Here is a 23,749-nt window from a genome sequence, read left to right on the forward strand (position 1 = left end):
GTTGTTCTGCATATCTTTCCTTTGCCAAGTACAGATTTATTTACAGTGCAGACCTTTATTCAAAAAATGTTATAAAGCTCTTTGCATTCCTCAGTGCATAGGGACAGTTGCCTGTGCTTGTATACCAATACCTTGTATAAGAAGTTTCTAATGAGTAAAGTAAAAAGGAAGCATGGTCACCCTCAAGCTTGCCACAATATCAGGAGTGAACATTGTGCAGAATTTATGTTGCAGTGTCTTTGCTGAGGTGGTGTGATCTTTCGCCAAATGGGTTAAAGTGTGGCAAAGGCCTGGGCTTCCTAGACCAAATCCAGCATGAGTATTGCTGCAGGAATAGAGCAGGGTCAGGGTTAACAGACATAATAAGTAAAGAGAGCAAGGACCCCAGGTGTCAGCCTGGACAGATAGCTAACTTGTGCTCACAGTTATCTTTGTGGTCTAAATTACACACGCATTTCACACAACCGCATATACTAACCAGAAATTAAGTCAGCCGCAGACAAAGCAATTAGGCTAATTTTCTCACTGCATATGGCATGTCAACAGCTGGCAAACCATTTGCAGGAGGGCTCCTAAAAGTGCTAACATTAGCCAAATTATTGTCATGGATAATCAGGGATAGTTTCCTCACATTGCCAGTGAAATGTGCAGTTCAGTTAGGCTTTGAGATGGGGAATTTCGTTGCAGCAAGGAATCTTTTTCTTCTTATAAGGATACTGCAATAAAATAGTTTTCCACTGATTGGTGAAGGACTTCCTTACCAGTGTTAAATCTGGTATCTGGAAATAATAGCTAGAATTCATTTCACCATTAGCAGTTGCCTAATCCCCTAACTTCTTCTGCAAAATACAATTTGCTCACTGTTTCATCACCTAAACTGTATGACTAATGTCTTGAATTAAAAATGCTACTGTGTTGCTCTACCAGCCAAAAAGTTCATGACGGTTGTAAGTTTGATGCCAGAGGACTACAGGAAAAAATACCCCTTTCTTTCTCTTCCCTCTGAGATTTTCAGTCCACAGGGATCAAATCCCATATGACAAATGGTACTTGGCTCACACTGATTAAAGCAAAGTGGAGAGAAAGGGAAAGGTCCATGGTAAGAAATGTGGGCGTGCGGCACAGCAGGTCTGTGTGTGGTGTGTGTGTTGCGCTGTTATGTTTGACAGGCATTGCTGTGGAAAAGTGAGAGTTTGTGATTTTAATAGCATACACAAGCCTTGGTCAATTAATTTTGAATGTGCTTGGGGTGAGCGGACCCCTTAACTGGTAGCAACTGTGGTGCAAATGTTAAACTGTGGGGAAAGAGCAGTTGGAGTCTTTTGCAAGCTTTGTAGGAGATGTCAGAAGCTTTCAAAGAGCCTCCTGTAAGCAAATGGCTGTGGTTTGTTTCAGCACTACACATACTTTTCCAGGGGTGGCTGGAGGCGGCTGCAGCTGTCAGGAGAGTGGTGGCAGGCAGGGTAGGGTCTGGCGGGCAGCGAGGAGTGGTGCGGAGCACAACTTGGAGGCTGGTGAGCAGCAATGAGTCACAGGAGCAAGGAGCAGAGACAGGCCTTCACCCTGCTTCGAGAATCCATCCAGAAATGCTTTTCGGGGTTTGTCTTCATTCTAGGTCTTCCTTGTTAGGCTTTCAAATGTAATGTGCATCCCTGTGACCATGAGTCAGTCCAAGCAGCAAACATTTCTAACCTGGTGTTGGATCTTTACTGGTAATGAAAATTGCAGACCTGGGCATTCAAAATGCAGAATAAGTAGGCTGAGCTCCTCAGTGGCTGTTTGATGGCATAACATTTCAAACCTTTTGGGTGATGACTTGCCAGTGGCCTTGCTACCTCCTGTCCAGTGTTGTCTGATATTCACACATCTGGGCCTTTGTTAGACGATGGGGCAATGTACAATGAAGCATGCTGTGAGCCCCAGCCAAGGAAAGTGTGTGGTGCAGAGAGCATCCATAGGAGAAGGCTGCATAAATTATTGCTTTAAAGCCAGGCAGGGAAAGAACATAAAAAAACAAGCTCAGGAAACTTAAGGTTTAAGGTTGTGTCTGCGAGGGTAAGATAACATTGATAGAATAGGATTTTCACATTGTTTCAAAGGACTTACCCGGGAATTTACACACTGGCGCAAGCTCGTCTCTGTTGCAGTGTCATTGATCTCAGTTCTCCTGTTATATGACAATAGTTGCTCGGACTCCTTGAAACAGATTTGGGAAGGAAAATAAAAATGTCACCACATCCAGCTTCAGCTGCAACACTGTATTTGAAAAGGTCTGTTTGTCATCCTAGCCCGTAGTTTTCTCATGGCTCTTTTGATCTTCAGAGGACTTTACAGGTATCGATTAATTCAGAGCAGACCTGTAAGGTAGATGCAGTAAGTAAGTATCACCCCTGCTTCAGAGGATGGGAAATTGAAACAAAGGAATTTTGGCTGCACGGAAAGCTGAATTGGTGACCATGAGAGCCTGGCTATCTACCCTGGCCTCAGACCTCTCAATCATACCTCTGTCAAATAAAGTATTGTCATACATTCTGCTCCTTGCTCCCCTAGCAAGTATTTCTTTTGAATTAATGTCTGATCCTGTGGTACACTGAACTCAGTATCAATCTATTTTTAATAGAAGAAACCCTGGCTGGAGTTAGCCAAACAAAGAAATTACTGCTCCTGCCCTAGGGAATGGCAGTTCTAGGGTAGCTTGCATTTAAAAATGATGTTTCTTAAACTGAGGCACCCTACAAATATTTATAATTTTGTCCTGTCCCTAAATTAATGCTCAGAGACAGCCAGTGCAAATCTTTCCTTTGACTTCCCTTTTCAGGACTCAGAGGAGTAGTTTGCATTTGGTGAGACTGAGTGATCTTCTGCAGCCTGCATACTACATTGAGTACGTCATGTGCTTTCTGAGGATCCAGGCTATTTATAGCACTGCAGAATTACCTGAAACTGATTTTAAGGAAACATTTAAATTTTAAAATAATTGGGGTAAGTCTTGAATGATCTGATAACAGTGGAGAGATCTTTCTTAAAAAGGGGGATTAAAAGCAACGCTTCTCTATAATCCATGCAAAACTTTGAAGTCAGAAGTAATAGAAACATAAGTATACGTTACAAGCAATCCTATAGTGTCTTCAGGTTTCACAACCCACAGTAGTCTATGAGGTTTTGACCATATTTACTGAAACTGAATAAATTCATTGGCGGCATATTGTAGAGATAAACGTATTTAAAAGTTGGCAGTGTAATACATTCATTCATTCATTCAGATATGGTGATGAGATCTGTGGATTTAATAATCACATTCCCGGTAATCACAACTATAAAAGTTATGTTCAGTGATAATCATGTGAGGCAGAAATAATTCCCTGTTGTTAACTGAATTTCAACTGGCTCTGTATCATTAAAGTTGAAAAAAATTAATTAAATGCCTTTCCCTAACATTAATTTATCTGAGTACTTTTTCTTTTTTCTCCCCCTTTTTCTTCTCTTTTGGGGAAGTACTAAATGAAATTTATCAATAAATCCAGGAACAGGAGTATTATTAAGGGTATCGGAGATGGAGAGCATAGTTGAATACAGTACCAGATCAACGCCAATGACAAAGTATGATCTCGGTATAAAGAGGTCCATTTGGTTTGGAATAAAAGATGTGGGGAAGAAAAAAAAGTCTTTCGTCAAGGAAAAACCTCTTAATAATGTTAAAGTGGCCATGAATTAAGATGACCTCTCAGATTATGAAAGGAAAGGAATTACTCAGAAAGCTGCTTAAAAAAGATGAGGCTATCTTGGTAAAACTGAATTAAAGGTAGCTTTCCTTTTAGTGCCCATCCTCCTGTTTCACAACACAGAGTAAGAGATCTTCATAAATGGTGATGGGCATTTGAATCAGAACAGACACATCAGCTTTCCTCCAAGGGTCTGTGATTTAACGGGTTACTATGAAGTAAATATCGCCTCTCATTTTTTGCGGAGCTGATGTTTGATTCGTCCAGGGTCTCACAAAGTGCTACTGCCAAGGTCAACTCACTGTAACCATTTGAAGGCAATTCAGAAAGTGTAAATGTGCAGCATTTTTAAATAACCTCTCAGCATGATTGAGCAACCTCTGATAGGCCACCCTCTTCAGGGCAGTGCCACCCACATACTTTGCTTGCTATTTTGTGAATTACTAATGCAGAAATTTCATGGGGAGAGATGTTATTGAACTACTACACCAAAGGTGCAGAGAAACAGGGGTGGCTGAAGAGCCCTCTATCTCCTGGAGCTCACAGGAGCTCCTCTGAGGGACCTCTTGCTTTCTGAATCTCCTCACAATGTTTCTCATTTCTTATTTTCTACTGTCCATCTTACTAACCAATCTGCTTCCATGCTTTGCTTTTTTTTTAATTTGTATTTTTTATTTCTTTTATTTTCTCCAAGCAGAGGCTGCACTTGTGAGCCCAAAATGCCAAGATAAGAAAAGATTCTGGGACTCTTGGAAAAAAACCCTAACCCAATATCCCTAACCATCACAACCAACAGATATCCTGTTAGTATAGGAACCTCTTTCTTAGATGTGCATTTTGTTCTTCCTGCTGGAGCTAATTTCAGAATCTAACACATGTTTTAAGAAAAGAAGAAGTGGGAAAAATACCCTTTTCCATCTTTCATCTCAGGAACACAATGCAACAATTTTAATGCAAACTGCCCCAATTTTGTAAAGATCTTTCTCTCCATGTTCCTTCTCCAACACTTGATCTTTGGTCCAGATTGAAATTGATTTGGTGCTCAGTACTTGGTTGCTAAGTGACCCTTGCAAGATTTCTCTGCTGATTTTCCTTATTTGACCACAAACAAGAGAATCAGGTGGTTAGAAAATGGATTTCATTAATATACAACATTTTTCTAAAAGCATAAGACATTTTCCTGTACTTCATTCAGGATTGGGAAGGAAATAATTTACAATGCCAAATCTCCAACTACTGGACAAGGAACACAAGAGAGTGGGAGCCTAGCTGAAAAACAGGGCTAATATGTGACAAAGGGAAGCAGAACCAAAATACTGACTCAGCAAGCTTTTTGCTGTCCAAACCTCCAGATGTCTAACTCAATTTCAGTGGTAAGACAAGATCATAAAACTGGGAGGATAGTCAAAGCCCTACTTTCTTCTGTCTAGAGGGACAGCTGATTGATAAATGGCTCTTGGATTTGCCTATATGTACCCTGATTTTTAAAAAAGCCTCGCACCAGGGATAACTACTGAGGCAAGGGAGAAAATTCAGTTTAACTAATGACTTAATAAACTGGTTTGAGGCAAAAAGAGCAGGTGATGAAATAAACTGAGAGAATAAACTGGTATTTTTCTCCAGAGTGGCTTTGACCTGTCACTTTCTTCCTTGTTTAAGAACTTCATCTGAAGGGAAATACTAGCTGACGTGCCGCAGATGAGGATTAAATTTGTATTAGTAAAGTGGGGAGAAGCCCTGTTGCCTGAGCATCAGAGGCTTCCTATCAACCCCAGTGGGAGCTAGGATCAAACTCTTGTGCAGTTTGAGAAGTGTCATAACATGTGACTCAAGAAAAAAAGGGAGCGAGTGATGTTTTGTGGCAGGTGGTGATCCCACACCTACAGACAAGTGAGGCTCTGCCTCTGTCTTCTGGGCTGACTTTGCTCCTCATCTGTAGTGAATGCTTGTAGTATTTTTTGAATGGGTTGGATTTTCTCACCAGATAACTCCAACTCAGCCAACAAAGGGTACACAGACCTTCCTTCTGATCAGGCAGTGGGTGCTGGTGGGGAATGGAGCCCACCTCTTCTGGGTTGCTGCATGCACCTGTCTGATGGAGGGGACCTTTCCTCCAGCTCTGCTGGCTCTGCCACTTGCAGAGACCCTCCCAGGTCTTGCAGTTCAGTAAGAAAGTTATCAAGTGTAAGCAATAGATCTTTGCTTACTTTGTTTAAAATAGAAAGTGCTCACACATTACCTTAGATGGCAGGTTCCAAGAAGGGAGTGACACAGAGCAGGGGTGGCAGAGGGGCAGCAACCTGTAGGCATGCTTGTAGCCAGGAGCTGATATGTGTTCACAGCCTCAAATCATGCTGAACAGCCATGCCCCTGTCAAGCCAGCTGTAAGCAATGCTATGCTCCAGTAGGACTTGAGGATTAAAGGATCATCTGCAATGCAGATCAGATTGTCTTTCAGGGAACAAAAGAAGTCACAAAGTAGGAGCAGATGCAAGGTCCGGTGGTAAAAAGGGCTCTTCTGTGGTCTGGATATGAGAAACAGGACTGTCACCTGAGTTAATTCACTAAGCAGGTTTATCATTACTACTTCCTCCCCTATTTTATTAAAAAGAGCAATGAAGCAAAACACTGCCAAAATACATTGTATTACCAGAACATTGTCACAGCATTGCCTTATAATGGGAATCGACATCTGAGCCAAAGTGCTATGCTTTTCTTCAATAATACATTGCCATCAGTACTTCTCCCTGCAGAGAAGCTGCATCTTCATGATCCCATGACAAAGAAGATAGTCTGGCACAGAGACAGTACCATCCTCGCTCTGAATCACACAGACCATTTTAACCAACAAAAAAAAGAGCTGGATTACTTTGTTTTTGTTCTTTTTAGATGTGGGGCACAGCTGTGTAGATTGTAGGCAACAACTGCCTGTTCTGATGCAGCATCCTGCACAGCAAGAAAACTAAACATTGCCACTCCTCTCCTTCATTTTGATCATTGGCTTGTGTATTGGGAGTGCCAATGTACAGCCGCCTGGTCGTGAAGCACCAACTGGATCACGACGCTGGTCTGACATTAGCATTGCACAAGGGTTTGGACTAGAAATTTACTGTTGATGTCTTTCGCTACTGAATCCCCTGTCACTGCACACCTCTAAATCAAGTCACATGGCTCAAGGTCTCCCAAAAATGAGCATGAGCTCTGGAGGGGTGTAACTTTTCAGTATAAAGTTTTATTGTCACTGTGGTTTTGATGTTGCTGTCTGGCAGAGCCTGAAGACCCCCAACTGCGTGGTGATGACTGTAGATTATGATGAGCCAGCTAATATCTAACCACCTTTGTGGAGCAGGTGTCTTAGTGCTGATGTCTGTCTGAGGATTGGAAGGAGGGTGGAGAATGAGGCCATATTTTGGGGTGGGATGCTCAGAATCCATTCAGTTCCCAGAAGAAACCGAGAAACCTACAGGTGAATTTGCCAGTCAACAGTAGAAAAAGAAGATAGTTTTATGTCAAAGAGCTGTTCTAAGGAAGCAAAGAAGGTTTGTTGGTTTTCTTTTTGTTTGTTTGTTTTTTTACCCTGTGATTTACAAACCTGAAAAACACCAAAGGTGTTTCAGGTTATACCGGATCCAGTGAAAGTGCAGCCTTGAGCCTTATTAGAAACAGAAAGGGCTGCACCCTGACAGCAGCCTATTCTCAAAGGGAGAAATTTTTTTTTGTGCTTCTTTCACCAAGAGTTTGTCAAAATTTCTAGACAAATATGAAGTCAGAATTTCTAACATCAGCCTAGTTGTGTTTTCTTGCACACCAATTCTGGTTTTCATTTAAATTGAAATAACATTTTTATTGGGATATCTGACACTTCCTCATAAACATCAACAAATCTTATTTATAACTTGCATATTATATATTTTAAAATAAAGTTTTACTTATCTGACCCACTTTTTAGCATTACTCTGTTGTGCTAGCTATGTCCGACAAAGAGCATAAAAACACAGAAATACTCTAAGGTGAATATAGATGTTCCTGTGTTAACTTTGGCCTGAGTACAAAGCCTACAAGAGATCTTGCACAAATTAGTTCTGAGTTCACTTTGGCACGTTTAAGAAATTTGAGCAAGCTTTGAAATTCTCTTGCATTCATCCAAACTCTGAGCCATAGCTTGTAACCTGGAAATAGAAGGGAAGAAACTGATTGGAACCACTAGAAAATTGGACTGGGTTCAGGGCCACACCATAAGAACCAATCCCCCAAAGTATTAATGATGTATTTTCCAAAGAAATCAGTGGAAGTGGTGTACCTGCACACCACTGAGTTTCTGGGTATTAGATTTTGTCATGCAGTGTCTTGTTGTGTTTACACAGGTGTGGGACATCAGAGAAACAGGCTGAACAAAAACAAATGAAAACTTTATTCTTGAACCATCTATTTACAGGCCTCCCAAGTCAAGGGCTGGAAACCAATGGTGAAGGTATGTATGTCAAATATAAAACAAGTTCAGCTCCTGGCAAAGTGAGACATTTCAACTTCCCGTTGAAATTTCAAACAAATAAATAAATAAAGATGATAAAAACCCCACAACATCCACTGATTCCTCCCCTCTCTCTCCCCCTTTGTAGATTCAGGCTATTTAACATAGCATTTTTTATAATTAAATGAATATTACATATATATACAAAAATCACTGTTGTATTCTCTGTCAGGCTTGTTTGCGTAGTTTTCTCTGCAGGCAGAACGTGTGGCAGTCACAGGAGGCAGTGAATGCCCAGCTTGAACACGTTTGGTCTAGCTGAAGGATGGCTACATGACAGCACATGCCTCCCCAGTGGGTGCTCCCCCACGCTGCTGTTGGGTATGAATTGAGAGCACCCCACAATGCACCAGGGACTGGGACCTGGGGAAGGGGACTGGGGCAGCCATAACACCTCTCTCTCTTGTTCTACGGCAGGAAAAGAGCCTTGAAATGGGAATAGTTGTTTGCAACCCCTCTACAGGTCCTCTCCATTCCCAAAGTAGGCTCCAGGGGTACTTTTTACCAGAAGAGTAAAATGACCCTACCCGTGAGCAGGAGAAGAATGGTCACTGGCAGAAAAGCTGCCTATAACAATGCTCCTTTGCAAGCGGAGTGCCAGCCTGGAAAGGTCTAGCGAAAACCCTTTACTGCTTTTGGGTGTTTACTTGGCAGGAGGCTGTTCAGCAATCACTGCTGTGCATATATGCAATATAAATGCGGAGTGTTCAGAGTACTGCCTGTGATACCAGATGTTCGCAGCTCTTCTCTTTTCAATAAGGGTTTCCCATGCTGTACAACTGTTTAAGGGCTTTGCTCACTTGGTGTTTGGGGGTCCCTGCTGTGCCTAACTGCTGCTAAGGCATCAGGACAACAAAAGCATCTTGAGGCCAGCAAATACCTCCCCCCCGCCATTGTTTATACTGAGAGGAAAAATTTTTTTTTTTTTTAAAAAAGGAAATAACACTCTACAAATCCAAAAACTTTTTATCACGGAAAAATCTGAGATTATGTGGAATTAGAAAGATTTATTTTATAAAAGGATTTTTTCCTTTCTCTAGGTTTTTTACCTAGAGAAAATTGGTGGCAGTAGCTGTAAGTGACAGGAATGGAGAGTTTAACTCTCTTCAAGCTTCCCCCTTGCACAGGATTTGCTCTGTGTAAAGCAGTGTGAATCCTGCTTTGGCATCATTTCTGTACTCACGGGATGTAGGTGGGAGCAGCTTTCTACTCATCACATTGACTCTGCTGGGTTGTAGACCTTTTTCTTCTCTTCAGACCTTGAGAAATCCTGAAAAGGGGGTGGGCTGGGAAGATTGAAGTTCTTTCTGTAGGAGAGATTCCATGGCAAACAAGCAGCTTCAGTACCGTGTTTTGCTGAATGTCAGATTTTTGTCAGTTTCAAAAGCAGTTTCTGCTGAAATGGACTGTCCAGCTGGTGGGAAAGACAGTGGGAGGGTGTGGGTATGGGTGTGAGTGATTTGTGCTGCATTTATAATTAGATTTAGATTAACAAGCTTTCTAGGGTTAATTAAGCCTGTGAATCTGTTTGTGACAGGAAGTGACAGCCATTCCCGCTTCATGCAGGGCAAAGCATCATGGGGAGGTAAAGTCATGAAAACATTGAAGAAAGTGATTTAGTTTTCAAGGATACCATTGCCTTTGATCGTGTGAAAGCCAGGCTGTTCTTCCATGGTTTTCTGTGTTTATTGTATTATTTATTTACACACACACACAAAAATATATATTTTTATATATATGTGAGTGTAAATATATACTTCCTGACAGCTTTGAATTCTCAGCCTGGGATACGAAAGTCAAGCCTGGTACAATGTGGCTTGCATTATGTGTTATGTCTTCTCACAGGACACCGCATCAGGGATAGGTAGATTACTCATACTAGGCCAGGCCAAAGCTAAGGCTAAGCTGCTGATCCTTATTTAGCAATTTTCTAGCTTCCACAAATTATATTTATTTAATAACTAGAAGTTTTTATCAACATTGTTAGTTTATTTTTAAATAGGTTTGTACAGTCTTATTGAAATATTTTTTATATGAGAATATTTTGTTATTTCTATATCTTGGGTATTTAGTAAAGAAATTCTGTTCTTAGTAAATAAATGCATATCTGGTCAATTCAGAGTGGTTTCAGATTGTCAGAGGTATCTTAAGTGGAATAAAAAGCCTAGGATATAGTGCAGTTGGGAGTATCTCAGCTGTGTACTACAAAAATGTGCAGAATTCAAATCACGAGATTTTATGAAAACTCCCGGGATCATTATCACTTATGCCATTGTAAGGCAGGTTTAACTCTGTTGCATCCACTCAAATCTCATCAAGGTAAAATGGATATGTTGGGCGGGTAACTTTTACACCGACAAATAACAGAACTTGGTTTGCTATGACATTGTTATTGGTTACTTAGCTTCATCTCAGCTCAGAGTGCTCATTTTGATGAAGGCAAGAACAGATATTTTTCATGGTCCATAAATAAATAGCTTTACTGGGCAGGTACACAGATACAAGAGAGATGTTATTGCAGTTACATATTGTACTTCTACAATCCTGCTATTCCTGGTCAAGAATTATATTAATTACAGCTGTGTCTGCAACAGGTCTCAACCCTCTTATATGCTATAACAAATGAGGCAGATCCATTCATTCAGATTTGGAGCCAGAATTTTCCTCAGTGGAAGAGGGTGAAAACTACATCCATGTGTTCCCACAGCACCTTATCTCCTGCTTGCTCCAGACATTAATGGCACAGGAAATGAGGTAGCAGAGAAGTAGACCCAGAAAGGTAGCTGGGAGAATTAAGCACATCTGGAAAAAATACCTGTTTTCCTTCTTCCTTTCCTCTTCTCTGCCTCTGTCCACCCCAATGAAGCACTTATTTTCTGCTTGCAGTGAATACTGTCAGCCAGAAAACTGCACGAAAATTGGTAATTGCCTGGTTAAATTGTCTGAAGCCAGAGTCATGGTGCAGTGCTGTCCCAGAGACTGTCTGGAGGCATTAAATAAAGGGGAAATATAAGAATAATATACTTTCTTCTGCTTACAAGATTTAAAGTAGCTCAGGACTCTAGCTTTCAGGAGCAGGAGTCAAACAAACCAGGCTTAGTGTAGAAAGCTTGTTATTTAGGGTAAAGGGATTTAGTTATAAGATTACAGAGGTTGTGATGGTTTTGCTCTCTGATCCCTTAATCTTTTTCCAAAGGATGTTGGAATGAACTGCTTCTTAGAAAGAGCTCTTGCAGAATGCCAGAAACTCCAGCAAAGAGAGATTTCCTTTCAAAGACACAGTACCCCAATTTAGCAGAACAACAAATATGTTTACAGTATGGGTGTTGCGTTGAACATTAATGTTAGATTTAAAGTTCAGTTTTGATGCTTCTGTTATTCAGCTTGAATCACAGCTAGATGCTCTTGTGGTTTTTTTTGTTCTGTTTTTGTTGTTTTGTTTTTTAAATTGTTTCTTGTGTCAGAAGCTCTTTTGCCTGGGATATTTTTAGTACATTCTCCAGACAGAAGAGCTCCTTGTCAACAGCAAACCCATGAGTCCTCTCTGACTCCAGGCTTCTGAAAAAAGAAGCCTGTTTTCAGCCCTAGGGAAAGTTAAGGCTGATGTTCCTGCTGCAGCCAAGCAATTATAGACAACTCTAAATGAAACTCTGATGCCTTACCAAATCAGTTTCCTTTTTTTGAATCTTCTCCGTTCCCAAGTTCATTCCCATGCCCCAGGTTGTACAGATGGCACAAGCATGTCGAGGACAGGCATCTCACTAAGGGGTTACTCTTCACGCTCCCAAGAAATGGTGCAGAAGGTCTTCAAAGTGCTTCCACAGACCTGCTAAGCAGAGTGTCCTATGGGCTCAGCCTGCCCATTCTCTAGTGGTCCCTAATGGCCCTAAAGGATGAGGAGTGGTCTCATATCACCTGCTGATCACCCTATCTGTTAAATTTTGGTGGATAAGCAATAGCTGCTGTATATTATATTTTGCCTGTCACACCCATGAAGGGTCATGGAGCAGCACACAAGAGTGCTGTTAACTGACGCTGCTGCAACACAGCTCCAGCCTTCAGCAAGGGTTCCGTTTTCCCTAGACACCTGAGTACCTGTTCCCAGAAACCTGCCCTGAACCTCCAGCTGGAAGTGCTAAAAAGGTCATGCTTTCATGTTATTCACATTGCTTTTGGACAGGCAGTCCTGGGAAGGAAAGCTCAAGCAATAAATTTCTGACAAAATGCACTATTGTAACAGATATCAAGTTTTTTAACTGTGAAGGCAGTGAAACAGACTTTTCTGCTGCATTGTTGTCTCTCAGAGGTCACGCAGAATACAGGACTGGAATGAACTTCCAAGGATATATGTTTATTGATAATGTTACTGTAGTGGTTAGGACTTTGCTTTGGTATTGAAAATGCCAGCTAGTCTTGATGTTTGGCAACCAGATATCAATCAGAGAAAAAGTGCTGATTGCCAAATAAAACAATTTTTTTTTGAGAGAAAGCCCATGAAGATTGAGAGACAATGTATTAGGTCCACTTCTGCTTTTGCTGAGATGCTCTCATTGCTCCTAGAGGTCTTGAAGGCATTTTGTTTGTGGAAAGCCAAGACCACAGGTATCAACACCAGGTGGAACACTTCACTGGAGAAACAAGGTAAAATTCCTTCATGCACAGCTTAGTAGAGCAAGGAAGCCTGCAGAAGTTACACTATAAGGTACTAACTGTTATTTTCACTGATGTTTGGCAACAGAGGTAGTGTTCCCATTTTTCTCTAGTATAATTGCATTTCATTCCTGCCTGTTATATAGTTTATACAAAAAATATCAAAAAAACCAAACCTCCCCAGAACTGACACTTCAATTAAAAAAAAAAAAGAAAAAGAACTAGGAAGAGCCATAAATCTGCAATTCAAATATCTCAGCATGCCAGGAAATGTGATCGGCTGCATACAAGGGTTGCATCTGCTCTGCTTTATTCCCACAGACAGCAAGCTGCCCACAGAGACCACATCTCCTCCCACTCCTCCTCCTGTTCAAGTTGCTGAAACGTTGCCCAAAACTAACAACACAAAATTGTTACTGAAGTGTTTCTCCAGCGTAGCCCCATTATGCACTTCAAAAAGGATATTTGTTGTCTCCTGGTTCAGGGTTGCAGGGCATTAGCAGCAGTGTCTTCAGTTGTTTAACTAGTCTGTTGACTGGCCAGTGCATTCCCAAGACAGCTGGCAGCATGATCACAGACCTGTGCTGTGGTTTGATGCACCTCATCCCTGCGATGGATGAAGATGAGAAAGGAATTAAAGAACTGTCTGGGAAAGAAAACCGCTCTTGTTTCTAGGGGGTTTGTTTTCATTGGTTCTGAAAAATCTATTACTTCTCCCTTTTAAGTAATTCCTCTGCAGAGATGCTATTTTAATAAAGCTCTGCAAAATGGCTGCAGCTAGAGGGAAAAATACGTATGTGAAGGTGGCTTCAAAGAGATATACTTTTATTATAAGCCTTCCCTGCTTCCTCTCTGATTTAATTTTCTTTTGTGCTCTGGGTCACTCTTGGTTTGTTTTGAAATTTATTGTCTCCCCCTCCTCCCCAATGGAAAAGAGATGTAACACAGCACCCAATTTATTTGGAAACCCATTGTTCCCAGGGAAATCTGAACACAAATGTCCTGATGCTTTATACTGGAGCCTGTTTTGCTGAGGAAGGTAAATGCACTGTGCATGTGGGATGTAACTCTTTCCATGAGAAACATATACCACAGACTGCAAGGTTCATTCTCTTCTGTCTTCTTTAATAAATTTACTATCTGTCTGTGGTGAGAATTGTGTGTATCTTCCAATGGAGGTTCTGCTGTGCAGCCATGAGTTAGACAACAAATGACTGTGAGAGACTTCTTCCTTAGAAGATGCGTGGAGCAGGGCGTGAGTTCTGAACTTGTGAACATGTATTTGATTCTCTATGTGTTGAGCCTGGAGAGGCTGAAGGACCTTGGGTTACTAAGATCCTGTGCTTTGCCTTAGTGGGTCAGCTCACTGGGGCTGGCTTGCTGGCTTTTCCCATGTAACCAGTGTGTGAGAGCCAGCCATGCTGAAGCAACTGGTGTAGTAGTAGAGGAAGAAGCAATGATAAAGTCTTCTTCTAAGATGTCCTCTAAGGAGTCTTCTTCTGAAGTCCTCTTCTAAGGAGTCTGTGTCTCCTTCCAGGATTGTGCTGCTGCCCTTTTCTGAATATGGAGGGCCTGGAACAGTAGTGGATGTGGCAAGATTTAGCATCCCTGATGGAGCTACTTCTCTGCCACCCTGCAAAGATCCCCACTACATTTGTGGTGGCCCCTGTCTCAGGTCCCCTGGTATCCACGAGGCTGTGACCAATCTCCCTCTCTTGGCCAGAAAGCCATCGTAACTGGGAGGGATGTCAGCAGCCTTTATTCAATGATGGGGAGTGGTGGGAGGGATTAGCTGCAGGGAAGCTCTGCATTTGCTGAGCATTTTGAATTGTGCATCCAGGAGAAATCAAAATTACAGCTTTGCTCTGCCCACATGCAAGGTTCTTAGCCATTTCTTTTGCTGCCTGCAGGGAGAAAGAGGCTGTAACAAGAGCCAAAAAACCTGGTCTGGTTCTCCTGCTGCTCTCTCATTCTACCTTAAGGGAAAAAAGATTTCACAGATATTAGAAAAAAACCCAAAATCCTTTCCCAAATTGTGACAAAAGTGGGAATAACAACATTTCTGTTGTTACCTGATGTCTGGTGCGTTTGTTACACCTGCTGAACTGCCCGTCTCCAGGAGGTCCCAGGACAGGCTGAGGGGCAGGTCAGAGGGGAGCAAATGCACGTCCTACACAGCTGGAGCAGCTTGGTGAGCTGATCATCGCAGCATACCAATGTGTTTCAGAGGCCTGATGTGCTGTTGCAAACATACATTAAGGCATAACAGCGTGGAAATGACATATATATTCGCTTGCATCTTGATCAACCTCCTGTTTCCTTCCTTTGCTTTCTATTTTATATGCATACTTCATTCCTGAAAGTTGCCTCTTCAATGCAAATAAAAATCTATACCAGAGACAACAGGCTGCTTTGTCTAAATCTGTAATTCAAGTTGCTGCTAAGGCACAGAAATGTCACAGGTTCTTTCTGACAGACCATGTCTGCTCTATGTTAGTCCTATCAAGATCCAACTATCCATAAAGCTGGTCTCTTCTGCTCCTGTAGAAATACAAGAAAGGCTGGAAAAGATAAGTGTCATCTGTCAAAGGGGACAGCAAGGGATTTAGGAACACTGTTTGCTTTCTGACCAGTGAACATGAGACATTTCAGGGCGCTAGTGCTAGGTAGGTCTTTGCAATGCACATTGTTGAGGCCAAGCACTTAGTAATCATGCATATGATTACCCAGAAATGGGATTAGAATAAACATCCATCACAGTGCCTCCCAGAAGCTGAAAAAGTTCAGGAAGGTTTAGGCTTAACTTCTGAGACTTCAGTGTTTTTTCCTTCCACATACACAATGATTAACAACTGCAGTGTTTATACAGGGTTTATAGTAGGTGAAAAACAGCTAGTTCTGTTTGTAAAGCAAAACACCACGAAGTGGGACAGGCAGTGACATCAAAACCAAGAACAACAACTGCACCTTTCTGCTTCTCTGCAGCTATTGCAGCATAACTGGAGAAAGGCAGAAACCAGGCACAATTCACATTTTTTCTGTTCCATTCAGGAATATCAGCCTGTGCACAAATGCAATAGGTGGGAGGTGCCTCGGGATGCACCACTGTGGAATCCCAGCATATCTATGCAAAACACAGGCTAGGTAGAATGTGTCTTTGGTGGAGATGTGTCTTTCAGGAAGATACATATGCAGCCATGTACAATGGCTTGTACAGGCTGATGCAGAAGGTGGCTTTTGGATGATGATGGCAGGATGAATGAGCTCAAGAGGCACCATGGATATCACGTTGGAGAAGCCTTAAGAGGAGACTGTAGGAGTAAAGATAAAACCATGACGTACAGCTCAGAAGTTTAGTGGTGAAGTTGATTAGTAAGAGGTGAGTTTTGGAGTTACTCTGACAGAAAAGATAGTCTACATGCATAGAGAAGGTGTGAATGAGTGTCACATGGCAACACTATTCTAAGGCTTTGAAATGGGAAATATACTTCTTTTTTATTTTACCCAGATAAACTTGGGCCTTTTCTCCTTCCACTAACTGGCTTCCCTGTTCTTCCTCCAGAAGAATACGAGTCTGGATCTGAACCCACTGTCTTACACCACCCTCACACATCCCTTTTTTGTGATAGCAGAAAAATGTGTGTGTCCATGTACATCTTCATGGAAGAGTAACCTGCGGAATATTAACTTTGGCAAGTGATATAAAAGAAGCTGAAAGTTTTGTTTGATGTAATTCAGTGGGTTCTCCAGGATGGCCCAGAAGGTGTCTGTCAGGGTGGGGAGCTTGGCTGAACGTACAGGACCACCATCCTTAGATCAAGGAATACAGGTGTGTGTTTTAATTGTGATCATCATCTTCATAAAGAAGTGATAATTTTTAAGTTTTTGCAGAATAAACAAAACAATCTGCTTAGTTCTGTCTTTAAGACATCTTCATAGTAATGTGGCAAAAGGAAAACAATTATTTGTTTCAAGTATCAAAGAAATCCAGAAAGAGACATTTTTCTAGTTTCCAACATATTCTTTAGTAACCTCTGTCCTACAAAACCAGTAAAGCAGATCTAAACTTTCATTACAGAAATGTATGCCCTTCAAAATATTCACAGCAAAATATATTGAGCAGACATACAAACGTCCATCTCCTTTTGTGCACTTGCCTTCTGTGCAGAAATACGAAATTACCATTGTTTCACTCTCCTCGCAGCTGATTCTTTTTATTTTCATCATGCATTCATACATGCATGCATGTATATGCTTTTAAAGAAAACCTCTTTTCCTGAGCATCCTTCCTTTCTCTTTCAATAAGCTACATTTTATGGTTTCCCCTCAGCTAATTAACAGGTTGTCTCTAGGTTTTCACCACTTTTTCACAGGAAGATATCTCTGTCTCAGAGCTCCGTTTTTTCAGTAAAAAAGGACCAAGTCCTTTGCAGGACTTCAGGTCTCTGTGACTCACCTGGAAAGCCCAGGGAGGTGTTTGTGTAATCCACTGGGCAGGCACCTGAAGGCAGCTGCATCTTCGGTTTGCACAGCTGTATCCACAGGGGACACATGTCCATGGATTTTTAACCCTGCACCTTCACACCTTTCTCTCTGTGGTTGCTTTTCTGCAAGACTGTGATCTTATTAGGACTCTGCTGTATGATCAGCATTATTCTCCTGCTAACCCCATCAAGGTGTTCTACTGGGATAAGAAGAAAATATCATGAGCATCATATATGTACCCCTATAGCAGGGCCTCAGTGCCAGTTTGAAGAGAATTATCACAGAATCACAGAATGGTAGGGGTTGGAAGGGACCTCTGGAGATCATCTTATCCAACCCCTCTGCTTAAGCAGGCACACCCAGAGCAGCACAAGACTAAGTCCAGGTAGGTTTTGAATATTTCCAGAGAAGGAGACTCCACAACATTTCTGGGCAGCCTGTGCCACTGCTCTGTCACCCTCAAAGTAAAGAGGTTTTTCTTCATATTGAGCTGGAACTTCCTGTGTTCAAATTTGTGCCCATTGCCCCTTGTGCTGTTGTTGGGGACCTCTGAAAAGAGTCTGGCCCCATCATCCTGACAACCCACCCTTTAGATATTTATATGCATTGGTAAGATTCCTCCCTCAGTCTTGTATTCTCCAGGCTGAACAAACCCAGGTGTTTCAGCCTTTTCTCATAAGAGAGATGCTCCAGTCCCCTGATCATCTTTGTAGCTCTCCGGTGGCTCTCTCCAGCAGTTCCCTGTCTTTCATGGACTGGGGAGCCCCGAACTGGACACAGCACTCCAGGTGTGGCCTCACTAGGGCAGAGTAGAGGGGGAGGATAACCTCCCTCGACCTGCTGGACACACTCCTTTTAATGCAGCCCAGGATACTGTTGGCCTTCTTGGCCACAAGGGCGCATTGCTGGCTCAGGGTCACATTGTTGTCCACCAGCACTCCCAGGTCCTTCTCAGCAGAGCTACTTTCCAGTAGATCAGCCCCCAGCCTGTACTGGTGCATGGGGTTGTTCCTCCCCAGGTGCAGGACCTTGCACTTGCTTTTGCTGCATTTCATTAAGTTCCCCTATGCCCAGCTCTCCAGCCTGTCCAGGTCTTGTTGCATGGCAGCACAGCCTTCTGGTGTATCAGCCTCTCTTCCCAGCTTGGTATCATCAGCAAACTTGCTGAGGGTACGCTCTGTGCCTTTGTCCAGGTCACTGATGAATATGTTGAACAGGACTGGGCCCAGCACAGACCCCTGGGGAACACCACTAGTTACGGACCTCCAAACAGACTCTGCGCCATTGAGCACGACCCTCTGCGTTCTGCTGTTCAGCCGGTTCTCTATCCACCTCACTGTCCACTCATCTAACCCACATTTACCAAGCTTATCTATGAGGATGTTATGGGAGACCGTATCAAAGACTTTGCTGAAGGTGAGGTAAACAACATCCACTGCTCTCCCTTCATCGACCCAGCCAGTTGTGTCATCATAGAAGGCTGTCAGGTTGGTCAAGCATGATCTTCACTTGGTGAATCCATGTTGGCTACTTCTGATAACCTTCTTTTCCTCTACATGCCTGGAGGTGACCTCCAGGATGAACTGTTCCATCGCCTTTCCAGGGATGGAGGTGAGGCTGACTGGCCTATAGTTTCCCGGGTCCTCCTTCTTGCCCTTTTTGAAGACTGGAGTGACATTGGCTACCCTCCAGTCCTCGGGCACCTCTCCTGTCCTCCACGGCCTTTCAAAGATGATGGAGAGTGGCTCAGCAAGAACATCCGCCAGCTCCCTCAGCACTCGTGGGCACATCCCATTGGGGCCCATGGATTTGTGAGGATCCAGTTTGCCTAAATGATCTCTTACCCAGTCTTTCTCAAACAATGGTAAGTCTTCCTTTGTCCCAATTTGTCCTCTCTTCTCTGGGGGCTGAGATGCCTGAGGGCCAGCCTTATCAATGAAGACCAAAGCAAAGGCGGCATTCATTAAATCTGCCTTCTGTGCATCCAGTGTCACCAGGGCACCCACCTCGTTCAGCAGTGGGCCCACTGCATCCCCAGTCTTTCTTTTACTGCTGATGTATTTAAATAAGTCCTTCTTGTTATTTTTGACATGCATTGCCAGATTTAATTCCAACTGGGTCTTGGCCTTTGTGCTGGTTTTGGGTGAGAAGGGGTTAATTCTCTTCACTGTAGTGCCTGTGGTGGTCAGGGTCCACCTGCCCAAGCTCTGCCATGTGGGTGGGAGGCTAGGAGGGATGGGGCCATGGCCGGGGCAGCTGACCCCAACTGGCCAATGGGATGTTCATTCCATACCATATGACACCAAGACCAGTATATTAATGGGGGCAGTTGGTGCCTGGGGAGGGGTGGTGTTGGGTTGGTGGGTGGTGAGTGGCTGTGTCATGTGTGGTTTGTTTAGGTGGTTCATTCCCCTTCCCAGGGTTTTGTGCTTCTCATTGTTTTCCTTTCCATTGCATTTGTGTTGTTTTTGTTTTATTTTAATTATTTAACTGTTCTTACCTCAACCCACGAGTGTTACCCTTCTGATTCTCTCCCCTGTCCCACTGGTGGGGGGGTGAGCAAACGGCTGTGTGGGGCTGAGTTGCCAGCTGGGGCTAAACCACAACAGCCTTCCTTGTTGCATCTCTGCATTACCTGACAATGTTACTATATTCCTTCCAAGTGGCCAGTCCCTTTTTCCAGATACTGTGAACCTCCTTCTTCCATCTGAGTTTTTCTGGAAGCTTTTTGCACATCCATGCAGGTCTCCTGGATCCTGTGCTTGAATTCTTTGTCACAGGGATGCACTGATTTTGAGCATGGAGGAAGTGGTACTTATCTACATATGAATGCATACAAATAAATTCCAAAGTGCTTTGTAAAAATTTCTAGTAGAAATCCCACTTCTTAGTGTTACCTGAATGCATTGGAGCCCGTGTAATCAAATTTCCTGTGCCCATTGTCTGTATATTCTTTAACTCTAGGATGTTATCTTCTCATTATTTTGCATTTGCAACTGCAATTCACCATAAAATTCATTCAGACTGATCTCAACTGCCTTTAGGAAATCAGTTATATGGTCCTTTTTATTTATTTAATTTGGTGAAAGCACACTGAAGGTCAGCACTCTTCTTGCTTAACTGCCTGAGAACACAGACATTTTCTTCTTTAGCTATGAGTGTAGCATCTCTTAAAAATATACATAGACCTAATTAAATTATACTTCCCTTAGGCTACTCAGACAATGCAAAATGAATATTAATCCTCCTCCTTCTTCTTCACCCATCCCCACAGCCTAATCAAACAATTATTTTGTTGTAACACTGGGTTTGTGTTCTCTCAACAAGATACATGTTATGTTCTAATGCCCTGGGAGTCATTAAAGCTTCTTGCAAAATGCAAAAATGTGAAGCTCTCCTTTTAATGTTTTTTAATTATCTCACGTGCCATCTGATCTTGCCCAGCACTTACCTCTATCAAAGCTCCAAACCCAGATTAACCTGGCTGATTCTGTACCCTCTCACAGGCTAATCACAGGGTGATTCTTTTCTGCCATTGACTTTGTATTTTAATTGGTATCTTGTTATTAACAACTGAGTACAATATACTGACAACAATATACTGGATGGCTAATATTTATTCATGAAAAAGGGGAAAGGAAAATAACTCAGTACCCAGACTTCATCTGGCATCCCTGTTATCTCAGTTTCTAGTGTTTATTACAGAAAGAATTTAGAAATTAGCCTTTAAAAGAATAGATTTGGATGTCCAAATCTGTGAACTTCACTTTCCTTCTGTGTTTTTATTTAGAAGTCTTTTTTTTTTTTTTTTTTTTTTAAATAAAACTAGTAAAGTTAATTTGAAGAGGTATTCCAAAGAGGCTGGGATTTTTACAGATTGCATTTTCTTTAAGTTAAATACTTCTTAGTAATCTTGGACAGAAGAAACCCAATTTCTTTGTCTTACAAACTACAAATGCCCCTATGTGCAGAACATAACCACCTGGTCCCACCTTTAAAAACCTTTCACACTGAAATATCAGTGTGATTTTTCACACTGGTCAGGTGAATTTAAATCATACGCAGCCTCTGCTGTGGCTTAGGAAACTGAAGAACATCTGGGCAAGGAAGAAAACTAGTTTTCTCTGGACATGTCCAAAGAGGGCAAATTATTATCACATTTGCAGTACAATTCTACAGATGTGGTATTCTCCACAGAAGTATCATCAGTAATCATCATTAACATTAGTTATCAAGAATTTTATAAAAAAAATGTGTATGTAATTATTGATCCTATCTAGGCTGGAGGATTTTGTGGTGAACTAGAGTTACTTGTCATGTTGAATTTCTGGCTGATTAGGTGTAAAGCATGCTGTGGGTGAGGGCGCCCTCCTCAGTATTACTCATAGAAAATAGTTGCATTGATAATGCACCGATGAGACGGTTTTAATTTTAAATAGTCATAATATGGCAGTAGTGTACTCTCAGTCAGTTTTTTTTAGTTCAATATTTACTGATCACTGCAAAATACATTCAGTTTAAAGTTGCTTGTCTTTTTTTTTAATGCAAATAGACATAACAAGCTGTTTGTTCATCCTTTCCGCAGTAACTTCAGACTCATTAGGGAAGTCTGAGTTGACAGACACACACTGGTACCAAAGAAAATAAGTTCCTTAAGAAAAAGAAACTAAGAAAATAAATCTCTTTAAGTGGAGGTTGCACCTAAAGTCTCAACAGCAATATAGAAATCCACAGAATACCAGGTTTAATCTAATTCCCAACTCATTAAGTTATTAGTAGGTTTGTAGAAGACTGATTCAAATTCAGAAGAGGTTATGTTTTGGCCCTCTCATGGATGGCAGTCAGCCCTGCAAGGCTGAAGCTGCTATCTGTGTCTCTCTGCTTTAAGAGTTTTTCTCACGTTAGCTTTCCCATTCTGTTCTGTGAATAAGAGCGTGAGGTGCTTTTTTCTGCTTTGTGTGGTGAATCCAGTGTACAAACAGAAATCTTGAGCTTCACAGCTGCCTTTGTAGGATGATGCATTAAAGGCTACAGAAGAGGCAGCCATAAAGTTACACCTTGCCAGAGGGAAAAAACAACAATGGGGCAGCGGGGTAAGTCAGCGATGGCTTCTAGAAGCTGTCTTTGTTTAAGCAGAAGTGGTACTGCAAATCTTAAACATGCGTTTGAGAAGGAGAGCATCTGCTGTGGGAACTGGAAGGGTTCTGCCTGACTAGCTGTCAGGCCAGATGTTACAGGTCACTGTCAGAAAATCTGAACTAAAGAAAGACTAGTGATATTTGAGATTTTTCTTGCTGTTCTGTTTAAAGTTTTTGTTTCTTAGAGGTCTGTCTAGGAATAGGAATAGAAGTGAGCTTTTCTCTGTGTTTTATATGCCTCTCCTTGTCCCCCTCTCTTTCTTCTCTCTCCTTATTTGCCTCCAAAGTTGACGCTGCTTTAAAAAGACTAGACCAGATGCCCTCCAGAGGTCCCTTCCCACTCAACTTGTTTGATGGCTGTTATTCAGTGTCTTTGTAGTTCTGAGATCAGATATAGGCTGAGAACACCAGGAAGAAAACTATGGGAAGTGGAGACGGCCACCAACCAGCAGCTAAATGCTTTCATGCCTATGCAGCAGCTGAGAAGGTGAAAGCTTTTCTTTTAGGCATGATGTGCTATAAAGGGCAGCTTCCTGGTTGTGGTGGGAAAGGAATAAGTCATCCAGAATGATAGCTTTTTTTTCAGATAGGGAGAGTGTCTGGGAACAGCGTTGGAGAAAGACCCAAAACATGAGCTGTATGGTGGTTAAACTCATGTGCATCCTGTGAACTCTCAACAGATGAAGGAGGCCAGGCAGCAGTTAAGCACGGTGGAAATGGCCGACACACCGTGAATAAGACGCTGGCAAATCCTCTCCCAGAGATACCGGTACATTTCCCTCATCACCTGGACTGGAAATGTCGCTGAGATGTTTGTGAAAGCAGTAGAGGAGACTTCTTCTTACTCTGCAGAGAGTGCGATAGCTTCTGTTTCCATAAAAGCAAATTGGGGTTAGGGCAACTGAGCACAAGAGAGCAGTATTAAGAGTAAACAAGAGGAGGGATCATCTCTGATCTCTCATATGAAATGATGGTAATGTGGGGTCAGCCATAAAAAAATGGCCATCTTCTTACATGTTATTGGAAATTTGTCATAGGGCTTTCAGGACACTTGTAAGAAATAAGACTGCTTGCTAACACTAAAACATGCACTAAATTCCATATTACATGGAATCTCTAGGAAAGCCCTTAGTAATGGATTGCAAAACAAATTACAAGGAAAACCCTGCCACAGACAAGGACTGCTAGTTACATTTCCTTATTGAATACTGCCTTTCAAACAG

Source organism: Phalacrocorax carbo, chromosome Z (assembly GCF_963921805.1).
Source record: "Phalacrocorax carbo chromosome Z, bPhaCar2.1, whole genome shotgun sequence".
In the NCBI taxonomy this organism is placed as follows: Eukaryota; Metazoa; Chordata; class Aves; order Suliformes; family Phalacrocoracidae; genus Phalacrocorax; species Phalacrocorax carbo.